The following is a 17,362-nucleotide window of genomic DNA, read 5'->3' on the forward strand; positions in this document are numbered from 1 at the left end:
GATCATTCTCACTTCATCTTTGACTTTGTTACAGAATATAGGATGACTTAGAACATTTCAGTGGAAACTTTAGAGCCATAACACGAGCAGTTTTTAAAGGGATCACTAAGTCTAATAAGCATTGTTTAAAAGATATTTTTAACCGTTAATAAATGTTAAACGAGTGAAGTTCCTTCTATAGCCCACTTTTAGATGGTTTTCATAAAAGTAAATGCTCATTTGTTTACCTGAAATTACATGAAACAGTTACTGAGATGAATTAAGTGTCATGAAATATAGGGACTACAATTGACAGTTATCTATCCTATTCCTAACTCGGTGCCTAACAAATAATAGGTGCTCCTAGCCCTTGAGTGGACAGGTAAGTGAATGAATGACTGCAGATACTAAGGAAGATAGAAAGGTACTCAAATCATGACATTGATTTGAAAATACATTGAAATCAAGTATTTTCCAAACTTATGGAAAATATGAACAAGGCAAGGATGTTCTATTTCAAAAACTAATGAATGAACATTTCCATTAGACAGAGAATTGTTTGAATGCATTTAAAATGTGCTTCAAGTTCTCAAAATTTGATAGGCATTAACCAATTTTCAGAGACACATTTATTATGAATTGTGAGAGAGCCAAAGTTTAAAAATCACAATGGCTTTAGCAATTAGAACAAAATATCTGGAAATCCAGGGCATTGCCAAATGCCAGTATTTCAAAATACCAGTGAGAGGCACCCAAATACCCAAATTCATCATCACCCTAAACTTTGGAGCGGCCCCCTCCAAAGGCATTTCTCTAGGAATTGCAACATGATTCTGTATTTAGGAGGAGATTCAAATTGAAACGCAGAGTCCAAGACTTTCTTGAAATGAGGAACACTTAATCAAAGTTCACTACTTCCCTAACTTCTAAAATCATTCAGCGTATACCTGAGCTGAGAGGATCACCTGAGAGATGAATGCCATTACCAGTTCCTTACAAACAAGCCCTCCCACCCCCAGGCATTGTGCTTTCATTCAGACTCAAGTTCACCTATAAAGACTGAGTGCTGCTGTGAGGTCAAGACCAAGGATTAATCCCTCCAGGCTAATTCATGACCACACAGGTAACCTTGTTAAATGAGAATCCATGGCACAAGGAGAATGAGAAATTTGTGTGATGTATTCATGGAGTGAGAATATTTCCAGTTCCTAACTTGTAAAATAAATGCAAAAGCAGAACATGAATTAGGATCGTGGACGACGAAGACCTGAGAGGAAAGGAGAGATGAAGAAATCAAATTGTTTCTCACAAACAGAAATCGGAACCTAATTATGCTTGCCTCCTTATGTTCCAGGTAGGAAAAGGCATGTGGTCTGGCCGTTTTGTGGGCCCTGTCACTGAGTCATCAATCACGCCCCGAGATACCAATTAGAGGACGCCAGGTGAGATGTGCCCACCTGAGCCCCCTGAAAACCCCAGGTGGGAAACATTTTTCATACAAACAGAGAGCACTATAAATGTGTTTTTAAAGGACTCCTAAAAGGAGACCTAGTGTTCTTTCCACTTAGACCTAGCCCCTCACTTGAGATGCTCCTCCCACTGAGCAGAGAATCAGAAACGGGAACTCATGTGCAAACCAGCGTTCCACCTGCTGGCAGATCACTGGTAACTTCATTGGGCCAGTACATTTCAAATGAAAAGTTTATAGGGTAAAAATAAAGTGAAACAGCTTTTACAATTTTTTTTGCAGGCACCGGTATTGCAATCTATATGAGGAGATAAAAGGGAAACGGAAAACAGTAAACAAACTATATACTAATTTAAACTGAAAAGAGGAGGCACTTGCTTCTATCTACTCTCTCACATGTAAATGGTTGGAAATGGACTTAGAAAAGACGAGACTGTATTTAAAAGCAAAAGCACAATTTATAAATATTTACATGCAGTGAACAGGAGGAGATATTAACCTTGATGGTATAAAATAAAATTAACAGGCTTTTGTAGGATATTAAAGTAACAGTCAGTATTACAGTTAGGGGACAGAATTCAGAGCCATGGCCTAAAACTCCTCTTGTTAAAGATTTTAAATGTAAGACACCAGTTATCTGCCTTTCCCCTCCTTTCCCCTCCTAGAAGTGAGGTAACATTTTACTTGGTAGTTGTGATTAATTTATGCTTAATATTTTTGAGTGCCAATTTTTTTGCTGTTCATTGGGGAATTAAACTGTTATTTCTTAGCCCTTCTGTGATTTATTTTAAAGACTGAGATCACGGTCAAGGGAATACTCATGGGTACAAACCACTTGCTGTCTTGCAACTAATCCTGAAATTTTGACACTGTACCTCATAACTCACTGTCCGCTGAGCTTGGCAGAGTGCTTATGCTCCAGGACCTGTCCTCAGACCCACTTTGATAATTATCTGCAGAAATGTTCACCCAGAGAAAGCAAGGGCATACTCCCTCTGGCTCTGCTGCGTGGAGCTAATTTTACAGCACTGTAGATCGGCATGCTTCCAGATGAACTCGGCCACGGTTTTCTCTGCAAATCACACTGACAGCGAAAATTTGACCTATTCATACTCAAGTGGCCTGGAGCTTATGTTTTAAAATTTTTAATCTGTGAAGTAGATTGATTATAAGCACAATATGGGGTCTCTTTTTGCTTATGAAGTCCCACTGGCGTTGCAGGCGTATGAGTTAGCTGATCCACATTATCCTTAACTTTGTAGTGACGGCCACAGGTTTCACATGGTTCGTATATTGGGCATGGTTTTCATAGCTTTCTACATAGGAAATAATGCTACCCTAAGAGCTAAGATGAAAATATTAGTAAGATTAATTATTGATCTTCTTTCTGATTTTCATGAAATTGTTTCTCAATTATAAAATATGCATTGAAGGAGCTCTGTGTAAGGTTTTGTCCTAAGTACCCAAGTTCCTTGATATGTTATATCAGCAAGAAAATATACCTGAAATACAAAGCTGATTCTCTATAATGGCACTAACAAGACTTCAGAAACATCTGGCCCTAATATACATGCAATTTTATGGATTTTGAGACAAAATGCTGTTAATTTTGAGGCTTCCAATCATATGTAGTTTTGATTTGGGGACTATAATAAAAATCAAACATTCTTCCAGAAATATTTCTGGTTTGTAACAATAACCCAGTTCTCTCTCCATGAAAAGATGAGCTAACCCACGAATAGTTATTACATGTTGTATTACTAGGTTAATTAGATGTGCGATCTTCTTAGTCTTTTTTTTTAGCTTTATTGAGGAATGCTTGCTACACCACGATTGTGCAATTTAATATATGCATCTTAATGAATTTGAACATAAACACACACACACATACACACGTCCATGAGGCCATCACCACAACCAAGAGACTGAACTTATCTGTCTCTATCAGCTCCAATGACTTCCTTGCATTCTTTTGTGGTTTTTGTTCATTAGTTTTGTAAGGATGCTTAACACAAGATCTTAATCTAATACATCTTGAAGTGCACAATATATATTTTTTAAGCTCACAAAATTTAAGGATATTGCTAACTATAGGTACCATGCAGTACAGCAGGTCTCTGGAACTCATTCCCTTTGCCTAATAGAAGCCCTATACTCACTGAAAAGCATCTCCCCATTTCTGCTGACACTGGCAACCACCGTTCTGTTCTGTGTTTCTGTGAGTTTGTAGAGACCTCCTCTAAGCTGAAGTACACAACATTTTGTCTCTCTGTGACTGGCTTCTTTCCCTTAGCACATGTTCCTAAAGGTTCTTCTGCGTTGTTACAAATGGCAGAATTTCCTTCTCCTTTAGGGCTGAAATATTCCATTGTCTATATATGCCGCATATTCTTTGTCCATTCTTTCACAACGTGCAATGCCTGAACCCCACTGTCAAAGCTGTCCCCTGGGCTAACTGAAAGTCATTCACTTAGGCAAGTACAGGAATTGGCAAGTACACAGGTAGGGAGTTCAGTCTTACTTTAACCTAAATATGCAAAAATTTGCTGTGGTTTATGCTGTGGTGACAAATGCAAGTTGCCTCAAACATAAAGGAGCAGAACTTGGTTTCCTGCTCACATGGTATCTTCATCAAGCCTCAGCTGATGTTACGTTCCCATGTTTTATTCACTCCAGAATCCACCCTGGAAAAGCAGACTCTAGCTGGAAGAGCGGGCAAAAATAAACGTGGCCAAGCACACACCAAGCCTGCAGGCTGTTGCTCAGAAGTGATGCCCACTGTCACACTGCTCAGGATGCCTGACATTTTGGGGCAGTGTGATCCTCACTTCCTGGAAAGGCAGCACGTACTGATAACCAATAATACAATGTAGTATAGACATATATCAGCACAACTCACTTGATATTGTATGGATTGGCCTTTTAACAAGGAAATCCAGATCTGCTTTTAAGGCCCTCAGTCTTTGTTCCTCAAAATCCACCAGTTTTCATTCTCCTGAGTCTAGAATATTCCTGCAGGTCTTTGGGACATATGTCCAGCAGTGGAAACTGTGTTTAGTTGGCATGATGTAGTTGATATGTACATGGGCTCTGGAGCTACCTGCCTCTGTGTACCTACCAGCTTTGAACTACAGAGCGGGGTCCCTGGTCAATAGGTCATTTCTATTGTGTCAATTGTCCCTTTAGCAAACTGTGAATAGTAATGTCCGCCTATTTCACGGGATTGTTCTGAGAATTAAACAGATAAGCTTGTGAAGTATTTAGAGTGCCTGGAGTAGAGAAAAATACTTTCTCCAATTATTGTAAAATGAGGATTTCTACTTGTTTTCTAGCTTTCTTTTTTGGGGGGTGGAGCATGTGCATATGTGATGAATTAAGTGTGATGGACACACTTAATTCCTTCCTCCTCCATGTGGAGCAAAGACACTTTCCTAAAAGCATTTTTAGTGTTAAGGAAATAATGCTACTAATGAAAAAACAACAGTGACAGGTGACATTGCTTAAATGCTCTAAGGTGTAACTCAAATCATCATGCCAAGGAGTTCATTGTACAACCTTATATGGTCATGAAATAATTACGTCTTCATTTCCAGGTAGTCTCACCCCGTTTTACAAGTGAGGATGCTAAGATTTAGAAAGCAGAGCCCTTCGTCCAAAGACACAGAGCAATGTGGCAGGAGAGGGTGTGTCCCAGGCAGGGTGACCACGAGCCCACGCCCCACTCACTACATTTATGTTTGCATGTAAGTTCATCAGAGCTGAGAGTTGAAACTCTAAAAATGCCAGAATTAAACATGAAAGAAATATATGCCTATATAGCTAAAACAGCAAACTTAAAATGGGTTAATTAATTGTATGTAAATTTAAAAAGTGACTTTTTAAAGGATATTTATAGCATTTTTCACAAAGATAACACATTTGAACATTTACATATGATTTTCTTCTGAAATAAAATGTAGATATTCATTTAAAAAATTGGTCAATTTCAGTAACTGCAGGGCTGGCAAGATTCTCAGCCAGCATGACGTAAGAAACAACTAACACGCAATGACGCGTAGATATGCTGCCCGTAGGAGCAGGGAAAATGGACCGGAGGAGGGTTGGAGTCACATACCTTTACGTGGTGGCATGAATTGTGGAATGTATGCTTCTGTCTGTCAGTTTAGGTGAGGTCTGTAAGTGAAGTGTCAGGTAGGTTGGTTTGTCCTGCTCACCTGTTGTGCGCTGTGTCACAGTGAGTGCCCCGAGCTTGGAAAGGGCATTAAGCACGCCGACATTCCTAGCACGACCAGTCTGAACCGAAACTTTTACGAAGGGAGTCATACAGCGTTCTTCTAATCCAGATTCCAACTGCAATAGTGGTTTTCAATTTAGTCCTCTCATCTGGAAGCTTTTGAAGAAGCAAGTTCTTGCCCAGAGTTCAATGAAGTACCAGGGGCGTTAAATGCATGCTGGCCACTGAGCTGCAGTTTCAGCCGGAACCCTGGAAATGTCTGTCCTTTTCTCCGTCCCTCTGAGGGCCACTTGCCCCACAGTCTCAATAGGAGATTTTTATTTCCACATTTTGAGTTTATGAAATCAACAAAAAGATTAGTTGAGGATGATTCAACTCAAACTATAAAATGCAAAATGTGAACAATTTTTTAATTTAGGTAATTGTGCATGTGACAGTCCATTATTGGCAATCTATGGTGTTTGGATAATTTCCAATTCTTATTTTATAGGAATTAATTTTTTAGAAAGGCTCCAGCCATTTGAGGACATTTCCGTGGGTCTGCCTTGTTTTGCATCCTTTCCTCTTATTATCTGAGCTTAGGGAAGTTTGGAGGAGGGACTGCTACCTTGCTTTATTTCTCAGAGATTGAGTCCGTCATCGTTATTCATCCCAGGACATCCTCAGTTCTTTATGGCAGGGCAATTATTTTTCACTGGTTCTCAGGTACTGTACTTTGCCATGCATAATTTTTGACCAAATTTTTGAGGGAAAAATAAGGATGCACATTATACATGGGTAGTACTAATTCCAAATCTATGTAAATGTTTTTAATTCTTTTATTTATGCTTAGGTGTTAAAAGTGTAACTCTAGAAAGCAATAATGATATCTGTATGCAAATAACACCCTGGAATATGATCATTGGTTTTGTTTGTAAGTATAAATAAATAAGAAATTGAATTTAAAAAATAAAATGAAAAAAAATTTTTTTCCTGAACGTTTGGGCCAGAAAGTGAGTGCACAGTATACTTGGGAGTGCATTATACACAGAGAAGTACGGTAGATGCTCACTGTCTATCCGTGAAAAGCAGGAAATCTCCCTTGCTGGGTTTGCCTGGTCCGCAGACACTGCCTCTAAGCACTCGCCCCGTGTGAAGCCCAGCTGTCCCCACATTCTGTTTGCACGGCAGGACTGTGGAGTTTTCTGTTGACTCCTTCTCTCAAGAAGAAAAACTTTTCCATTGAGCCTGTCCTTCAAGAGGCCGTCCCCCCTCTGTGTAGCTTATGTTCATATCATGCCACTTCCCACCTACCGTCAAGTGCATTCCTGCATGCTCTTTACTTCACCTTTGGGGCATACTTTAAAGTTATCTTGTATGTCTATTCAATAATGGTGGCATTAAGAATAAGTGACTTTTTCTCAGTTTACTTTACAAATAAATATATGTTTGTATATTTTGAATTTAATTTTTATTGTATCTTCTTAGAACTTGTGCTGAGTATCTCAAATGTTACTGGCTTCCTAAATAGCTCATCCTTTTTTAACCCTTATATCACTCTGCCTAAATTTCTTACATTTCACAATATTCAAATGATCAAATCTCTAATAATTATATTCTACAACGAACAATATATTCATTCTGTTCAAAGTAGCTTATTAATAATTTCTTACTCTCAACTGTATTTATAATCCCAAAAATATTATAGAATTTGTTACTAATTATATAAACTTGTATGTTCTCAGAATCATTCATTTAAGATTTAATCTATGGCTTTTTTATAGTGAGACATCTATCAGACCTAAACATGCAATAAAGTATAAGGAATATAGGGTAATAGCATATATAGCATGAAGTAAACCCTGGTAAATGAACAACAGTATAAAATAGATACAGAGTAAATAGTGATAATGTTAGCTAGACAAAACAGTCTCTCATTAATTATGAAGATCTACGAACATAGTAATACTATTTTAAAAAGACTTAAGTTATAAAACTGTGTTCCAACCTGCAGTTATTTTTTATTAATTTTTCTTCAGAAACTCAGGGTTACCAAACTATTTTGAAGCCTCATTTATACTTCACTGATCATAAAATGCAAGTGTTTGGTTTAGCATTCTCTCCTCACTAATTGTGAATAAAGCATGTGAATTACATTTGGCTTTAAGTACTAAGTAGCTGTGATACTAAATAGTAATCTAAACTCAAAATTTTCCAAAAAGCTCAGGTACAAAGCCTGGATTCCTCTCACTGTTCTTTTAAAACATTTTATTGGAAGTCCTTGCTAATGTGATAAAGCAGGAAAAGATATAAAGGTTATACAGGTTAAAAAATGATATAAAACTGTATTTGTTTGCAGATGACATGATTGTTTACATAAAATGTCAACTTAAAAAACTCTTGGAACTAAAAAAAACATTATGGCAAGATTAAAGGATACAAGGTCAATATACAAGAGTCAGGTGTTTTCCTACGTACCAACAATGAACAAATGGAATTAGAAAAGAAAAATATAATGCCATGTACATTAGCCTCCTTGAAAAAGGAATACTTAAGTATAAATCTAAACTTTTTAAAAAATTGTGACGATCATAATCACCTTTCCTATTTGGCATGGTACGGATGTCATAGCCAAAATAAGAAGTCAAGGAAAAGCATTAAAAAATACATATACTTTGTAACCACTGATATAACTGAATATTACACTACAATAATAATGAAGTACTGATATATACGGTAACATGGAGAAATCTCAGTGACAAAATATTGAGCTGGATAAACCAGGAACAATACAGATGGTTCACTATTATTTTACTGTTAACATGGTTGTTCAAGAACCAGGGAGTTGCTCTATAATGGCGTCTATCAGAATAGTTACTTCAAGGGAGGCCTTCACGGGGACAACACAAAAACCAGCCTTTTGTGGTGATGGTACTGTGCTATATATTCACCTTTTTCCTGGGTATATGGCTGAAATTAAATGTAAAATTTTTCTCTATTAAATTCATATTTATTTATTTATTTATTTATTTGAGACAGGGGAAGGGAGAGAGAAAGAGAGAGAGAGAAATAAAGAGGGAGCGAGGTTGCCTCTCAAGCACCCCCTACTGGGAGCCTGGCCCAGTCATGTGTCCTGACTAGGAATTGAACCAGTGACTCTTTGGTTCATGGGCCAGCACTCAATCCCCTGAGCCACTCCAGCCAGGGCAAATTCATATTCTTATATGTTCATCTGCTCCATTCAGGTTTTGCATTGACATTTCCTAAAACAGTGTGTATTTTCAAATACTTTGTTTCATAGTAATAATGGCACAGTTTCCCTTAAGGGAAATAGGAGATAGGAATGTGGGGTCAGGAAGAAAAACCTAGGGTCACAGATAGTGATTTGGTGTCATGGTAGGACTGAAAACATTGTTTTTGATAAAGTATAATTTAACACCATCATTATGTTTTGCAGGGCAATCTTAAATTTTCACTAAAAAACCCCCATATATGTAGGTATATGAGAGTCACTCATGCCCCTTTAATTCTGTTAGCTACCCAGGCTAATTATTTCACAGTCTCATCTAGAGATGTTTTATAGATGTATCATTTATACACAAAAAATATTTATTCTGTATCTTATGTCCAAAGACTCATAAGACTGCATAAGGTATTGAAATGATTACCTTAAATGACAAAATGGATGGTTAAGTAAGATGAAGTACTCTTTTGGAACAAATTCCTTCGTACAGTTACATTATAACAAGATCTTTTAGTCCCTAATATTTAGTTGTAAGCATTGCTGACAACAGAAAATAAGAAAACACGTTTTTCCTTCAGAACAGTTTTGTGTGGGAGAATCACGAAGGGGAATTGAGATCTACTTTGAATAGATTTTCCAGCTCATCTTTTTTAGGGTATTTTCACAGCATATATTTACCCAAAGATCCAGGAGGCTTAGTAAAGCGACAAATAAGTAGATTGTTATCATTCCAGATGATAAATTGGAGCTGAATTAAACTTCCTACCTTTCGGACTGCTTTTCTTATTATGCAACACTTAGGGCTTCATAAACACAGACACACGCCTGCCCTGAGTACTTATTTTGAGTAGCTTGGCAAAGTTGGTTTGTATAATTTCTTTCCTGTTCTGTAAACACCATCTATCGAGAACATTTTTATTATTTAAATCCAATGAACACATTAATTTAAATTCAATCGAACCAGCAAGAGGTAAGGTGTTTGTCAGCACGCCGGCTTTGGATAGCTGCAAGGTTAGTAAGGCAGAGCCAAGAACTATGCGATGGAATGTGAAGCACCTATTACAATTCTGTTACACCGAGATAGATGTATTTAAGGCCTGAAGGACGGCATCAAGTGCCTTCTGGCCCTTCTGAATCACAACGGGCATGCTTTAGAGCTCTGAAAAATCCTAACGAGCCAACGTGGACGCAGCGGTGAGTCCGCGCGCGTCTGAGTCACACCTGCAACTGGTAATTGCTCTGTGCCGCCTCCAAGGCGCTGCCTTGTTTCTATTTTTAGAGAGCATTGTTCTAACCAGTGAAAGTATGTTTTGGAACGTGTGTTTCATTCCTTAAATACATTATTCTCAAATTTAAGGACATACAGATGATGCCATGGGAATAAAAGCAAAGGCTTGGACAGTTTGGAAATATGAATTCTTAATTTTGTCACTGTCTAGTAAATTACTGGCTGAGAAATACATAGTCATAAAGCATATGCTCTGAAATCTTCATGATCTGAACTGTTCAATCAGGGAGAGGACAAGTCTGACACTAACAGTCCTCTCAGTGAAGACAAGAGATACTCTCCACAATTGTTATTTGGCTGGAACCTAATTCTTCAGATGTCCAGAGCTTTATTAATTTTTTAAATCTCCACTCGAGGAGATACTTTTATTGATTTTAGAGAGAGAGAGGGATACCGATCTGTTGTTTCCTATGCAAACTGACCAGGGATTGAACTGGCAACCTAGGTGTACTGACTGGGAAACAAACCCACAACCATTTTGGTGTATGGGACGATGCTCCATCCCACTGAGCCACGCAGCCAGGACTGCAGAACATTTTAATACTAAAGTTAAATATTATATTCTCAGATACATAAAATATTTTATAACCATATCTATAAATAGTATTGGCAGACAAATACAAGAATTAACTATTCTCAATTTAAAAATCTTCCTAATATCTGCTTAGATTATTTTTACCTGGTCTCTATTGAAATATGCTTACATATGGATTAAACACAAACTCACTCATGGTTCTGTACATAAGAAGGGGCACATCTGCTTTTCAGACATAAGCAGAGAGGAAAGTATATAAAAAAGTAAATCCAAGCCCAGATTTCTTTCCTCTGGAATATATCAACTGGAATAGATGCTATGAACTTCTTTCATTTCCTTTCACTCCACAAATATTTACATGCCTGTCTTGAACTTGAATATTAACATTTGCTGAAATATAAAATGTAAAATTGCGTGAAATGCCAACATCGAAGTGATTGTCATTAAATTCATTATATTCTGAAATATATTATACACTCTATTAAAATATTACAATAAAAGTTACATGAAAACATACTGCATAATTTTCTGCTAAAATACTGGAATATGTACAAGTAATAGTTAGTATGAAATTACATTGACCAACGACTTCATTAACTGATAAGTATAATACACTATTTTAAATCTGCTAACAACAGTAAACAAAAATTTAATGACCATTATACTTGACTATCAAATACACTTTTAGTTTTATTTTCTTGAGAATATAGTTTTGTCTTGAATATTAGAAAAAACAAAGAATATAAATAAAATGTATTAGAAGGGACCACTGGTTTTTATTTCTAATAAGACTAATATTTAATATTGCAGTTGAAAAAGAAACGGGCTATTCTGTCTTTAACCTCCGAGGTTTCGGCTGGTAGATCAGGGGCACTTGTGTGCACGTGGAGACACTGCGTTGGATTGCGACTCACATTCTGCCCAAGGCCTCGGAGCCGTAAATGCCACCGCTTTCTGCCAGACTGCTTTCTAATCCCGTGAGGCAGATACCGGAATCACATCTAATGGAAAGGCTGAAAGTTTTCTCCTTCCTTGCTCTAGGGAAACTGTAGGTGCATGGGAGAGAATGCCCATGTGCACAATGACATGAATTAAAATGAACCCAAGGTGATAATTCTCAAACTTTTTCCTTTCATTGTAAACTTTCAAGTGAAAATTTGAAAAAAGGTCTGGTGAACAGAAATCTGACTGTTGTCGCTCAACTAATGTCAGAAATTAAACCTGTTACAGATACAGGGCTCATGCAGGTTGATTTTGGGAATTTATTTCTTTTTGTCACATCATTCTCATTTCATGGGATCTTCAGGGAAGAGCAAAATTAAATTCAAATGTGCAATTGAATATGTATAGAAATTGCATATTTTGGATTAATTTTATTCTCCTTTTTGTCTTCTATTTAGAACCAGAAGTGATAGATATCCTAACACTAACAGCGAGATCTGTGGACTAATCTGAGTACCCTGACTCCATTCTGTGTTTATTCAGGTAAGAAATTCTCTAATCCCAAACCTAATCTGAGTGCTTTTGCGGCCATGGGTAAACTAGATTTCCATAGGTTTTGATGTGAAAATTTATTAAATTTTTCCCAATATGGGACAAATATTTTCTGAATGCTACCTTTTTAACAAGGATTCTAATTTGAGTGAGTCCAAACCATGCTTATTCTTCTACCATGATGAAATGGATTAGATGCTCCCTTTTGGCTGATGTTTGCTCAGGAAAAATTATGCAGAGAGATTGAACTTGGGCTGTAGATGCTGAAAATTCAAATATTAAAAATGTGAAGGAGCTTTAACTTTAGGAGGTCATGTGTCAAGCATCACTGATCCTTCTGGAAAGGGTTACACTGTCAAGGACAAGAGTCTTGAATAGCAGAGGCCACCACAGGACAATGTCTGGTCCGATAGCCAAGACTTCCAAATACTGATGCCTACTGAATTGCAAAGCATAACCAATCTCCATTCTGAATAAAACTCCCATGTTATTAAGAATTTCAGTAAAAGATGATAGAGAAGGTAATAATAAGTCCTTGATTGGCTGATCAGATGAAAATGTAAGCAATTAAATGGAATACAAAAGTGAAGGCACTTTATAATGCAATACACCCCCCCCATGATTTATGTATACGTATATACATTTATTATATTACAAAGTTCATATTTAAGTTTGGTTAAAAGTAGCATTGTTGAAAATGGTATTAGAAAAATGAAACCACTGGGAAATAAAAGGTAAATGCTTTTATTTAGAAAGTAATGTAATTTCAAGATGGTTTAACAATTTGACTGTTAAAAATAAAATCACACATGGAAAAGAATATACTAGTGAGCCACTTTACGGGAGAAATGCCTGAAGCAGAAACCGTCCAGGATTGGAGGGCACTCAGTCAATTGCTGAGAGTGTCTCTCCCCACTCCGTGTCATGAGGGATGTACCCACGAGAGACCCAGACTCCCACATTTATAGGTCTTCTCTCCCTTTGTTCACCTGCTCCATCTGGAAAAAATCTTCCTTCGCTCAGCCTTTATATTTCTGAGTTTAGAGACCGCAGATTCATTCTTTCTGTCCCTAGCCTGCAGACACTTTCTGTTTTGAAATAAATTACAGTTATTCAGAGGACAATCCAATATGATTTTGCATTTGCTGAAGAATCAGTAGGAGATCATTGACAAATGGTTGAAACCACGGGTGTGAAGGACCAGTCTGGGAAAATGTATCTGGGGGTCGTTACCTTGAAATCATCAATATGGTTAAATTCCCACTGGGAAACAGTGTTGGAGAGTTTATAGAAAAATAACCAAAGAAGACCCAGGATGAAACTAAAGGACATCATTAGAGAGAGGGCAAGACAAGGAACAGGAGCCCGTCAGAAAAACACAAATTACAGCAGCAGGAAGAACAAGAGAGCGGCATAATCAGAATGAAAGGGAAGAGGAAACAAGGGGAACTAACCTTGTCGTGCCCTAGAGAAGTGAAGTAACATGGCCATTGTTGCACCAATGAAAAACTCACTGGATTTCGTATAAGATGAGACGCTAATGACTTAAACAAACACTTCCAGTGAAGTGGCAGAGGGCAGAGGACAGTTTACAGTCGGCGGAGAGGCAAGAGTCTGAGAACACTTCAGACTGGAGCTGAAGTGCTCTATTTCTGTGTGTTTGGAGAACTGCGGAGTAAGAGGTGCTCAGAGACTCGAGAGCACATCCACAAGAGAGGAGAAGCGGTGGTGTTGCGGAATGGTTGAACATTCTCCGACCAAAAGAATGTAGGAGAAGAAACGGAGGCTATTTGGGTTAGAGGGAAACAGACATGGGAGACAATGAATAGTTATGTGAACATATTTGCGAGACTTGAAGAATTGGATGTGTTCACAGTATCTGCAGGAGAAACTAAGAGAATGATTACTTTGAAATTAAAGACACATATTTGACTGAGCAAAAAATTTATAGTAAAGACAAAGTAGAACGTTTCCATTAGCTTCCAATTTCAAGGGGCAGAACTGGTGCATGGCCAAAATACAGCATGAAGAAAACAGTATATTTCGTTCCCACCAAAAGGTGAGTCAACAGCTCACATAATTGTCTTGTGCATGTGTGTATGTGGCGATAACATTTAAGCTCTGCTCTCTTGGCAACTTTCAAGTATATAATACTAAGACAGCATTGGTAACTACCGTCACCATGCTGTGCATGGGATTATTCTGTGACATATACGTTTATAAAATCATCATGTAGTACACCTTAAATTTATATATGCTATATGTGAGTTATATCTCAATGAAGCTAGAAAGTGATAGTACATTTGGAAGTTTACACAGGAATATCCCAAAACAGTAGAAACTCTTCTACATATTCTTTGCTCTCTTTTTGCATTTCTTATAAGGAAAAAAGTTGCTTAACTTCTACACAGAGGGAGGTAACATTTCTCAAGCACAAGCAGCCATGGTATAAAGACTGCATATTGCACCTGGAAACATTGCAATGAAATAGAGACAGCCTTGGTTCATAAAAGGGTCTATTTTACTAGCTTTCTGAGAATGTTGAATTTAATGAAACAGTACATTGACAGACCATGGTTGTGTCCGTGGGCCTGAACACGCGTACATTGATAAGATGGTGTCTCTATCCTCATTATATGTCTTCTACCTTTATTATATTGTCATACATAACATTGTCTCTTATCTTCAGGAAAGTTAGACAAACATCTAAATAAAAGAACATAATGCAGAGCTCGTTAACACAGACATAAAAGAATCTAGGTGTTTTATTATCTGTAGGACATTTCTAAACAATGGAAGTTCAGTTAATTTTCCTAGACAGGAATAAGGGAAGGGATGTGTGGATTGGGAAGGGATCTGAAAGAAAGTGGTATTTGAAGTATAAGTTAAGACGATGAAGGAAATGTTTATCCATTGGAAATGAAATATGTGCGTGAGCAAAGACAATATTACAAAAAATAGAGCATACTTACAGAATCAAAGGTAACTTGGAATGTCAAGAGCAAAATATATGCCTGGGAAAGTAGGTATAATGAGGCTGAAAAGCCGGCGGGGTGGGGAATGCCAGATCCTGAAACAAGAGACGTCCTGTAGGCTGGTCTGTCGAGTGTGAATCTAAGAGAAATATGAATTTTAAGAGTAAATGGTTAAGTATAATAAAAAAGTGATTATACATTCTCAATAACAGATATTGAGAAAGTAATGTCTACACATAAATCATATACCTGACAATAAATAGATTCATTATTTGGTCCCAAATTATTACTAGTTCTGCAGTTAAAATTCAGCAAAGTAACCTGCACCTTTTTCAATTGGTTTCAGTCAAAAGATTATAAGTGTATCACACAGGTATTAACTTGTAAATTGCTGCAGACTTATGGATTATGGAGACTTATTGCATTTATGGATCAAATGCAATCTTATTAAATGTGTTAATGATGTGTAAGTGAATAGAAAAAATAGAAAAATCAATTATGAAATATTAAATTTTGCCAACCCAGATTTTCTTCTGCATAAAGAAACATGTTATTTTCAGTTGATAATACTATATTGTTCAAGCCCTTAAATGTAAAAGAATCAGCACAGCTTATGTAGTACACATGTAATATACAATAACAGCAATTATAACTAGAAAAAATCTGTAAACATTTTAATGTGTAAAATAATGTACATGGATTCTACTTAATTATATAATGTATATATTACACATACAATTACCTATAGCTAACTCCCAGTTTAATCAAATCAAACTATTATGTGGTAAAACAATGGTAATTACTTTTTTGTAATTCATGCAGAAAAAATGGTCAGTTTGATTTTATACAAATCGTGATTTTTCAATATGTAATTTGATACACTATGGATGGATTATTGTGTAAACAAATCAGGAAGATTACAGATATGAATATTCACATTAGGAGAAAATAACCAGGAGAGAGTGAGCAGCATTAAATATTAACGCTCTGGTGCAGGCACACGTTGAGAACCATTTCTGAAATAACGACTTCAGAGAGGCTTCTAAACTCACTTCTGACTGTTGGAAATCTGATCTGGTGAGACTGCTGCTTTGAATACACTCCCATGGTGTATTCGTTTCATTTCTGGGTAATTGTCTAACTCCTATCTCCTCCTCAAGGCAAAGGACTAAAATGTTTGAATCCAAAGTCTCTGTATTGCTGATGTCCATATACATATATAGGTTCTTGAACTAGTCTGCCTTACTCATATGAAATTAAATGATCAGTCTGCAGTCTCAAGAGACAGGTTCAAGGTGTTTTGTGATTTTTTTATGGAAGAGTGAAGATAATGAGAGTATTTTGCCCATTAAAAATTGGAGGCAGTTTGTCAAAGGTGCTTACTATTTCAAGCATATTTTGTGAAAATTTTTGCCATAGCTTTAAAATACATTCTCTAAGAATTATCGTGCTTCCTTTATTTTTTTTTAATTTCAACTCTATGGATGCAAATTTATCTACTTGTGTGGATTTTTCCAGCTGGAACAAATAAATATGTTAATTATTTCATAATTAACATGTGGTATACTATCTATAACATTTGTATTTAATTAGCACAGACATTATTTAAAAAGCATACTAAATTACAGCTTCAATAATTATTTTTGTCTATACCACTGATTTATCATTAAGGAAATTTTCCACCTTCCAGCAATCTGCATGGCCCAGCATCATTTATATGTGTACATACCTGCATTAAATTTATTCCCAAACTGTTGCCTCTGGAAATTTGCAACCCAATAAGCATTTACCATAAACACATAAAGTTTGTGTGACAAATAATCTATGATAACAGTGTGAATACACATGATTAATGCACCTCAAAAAGTTATTTCAAATAAAGTAATCAATTATTTTAGACGTTGAATCTGTAAATGCACTAGTATTTTTAAGGAAATACTACACTGTTTCTATATTTGGCAAGACACGCTAACACATGCTTGGCATTCAAATTGTGTTTAGAAAAAGTGACTGTGTGAATTTTAAAAAAGTGAATGCTTTGAACAAAGTTGAACATCTATCTTCCTTGCAAAAATCCAGAGAAAAACATTCTCCCTATTCAAGTCTGAGTTCCATGAACATCATAAAATGGAACTTTTAACCCACAAAGTAGTGAGAAATACTATT

Source organism: Desmodus rotundus, chromosome 10 (assembly GCF_022682495.2).
Source record: "Desmodus rotundus isolate HL8 chromosome 10, HLdesRot8A.1, whole genome shotgun sequence".
In the NCBI taxonomy this organism is placed as follows: Eukaryota; Metazoa; Chordata; class Mammalia; order Chiroptera; family Phyllostomidae; genus Desmodus; species Desmodus rotundus.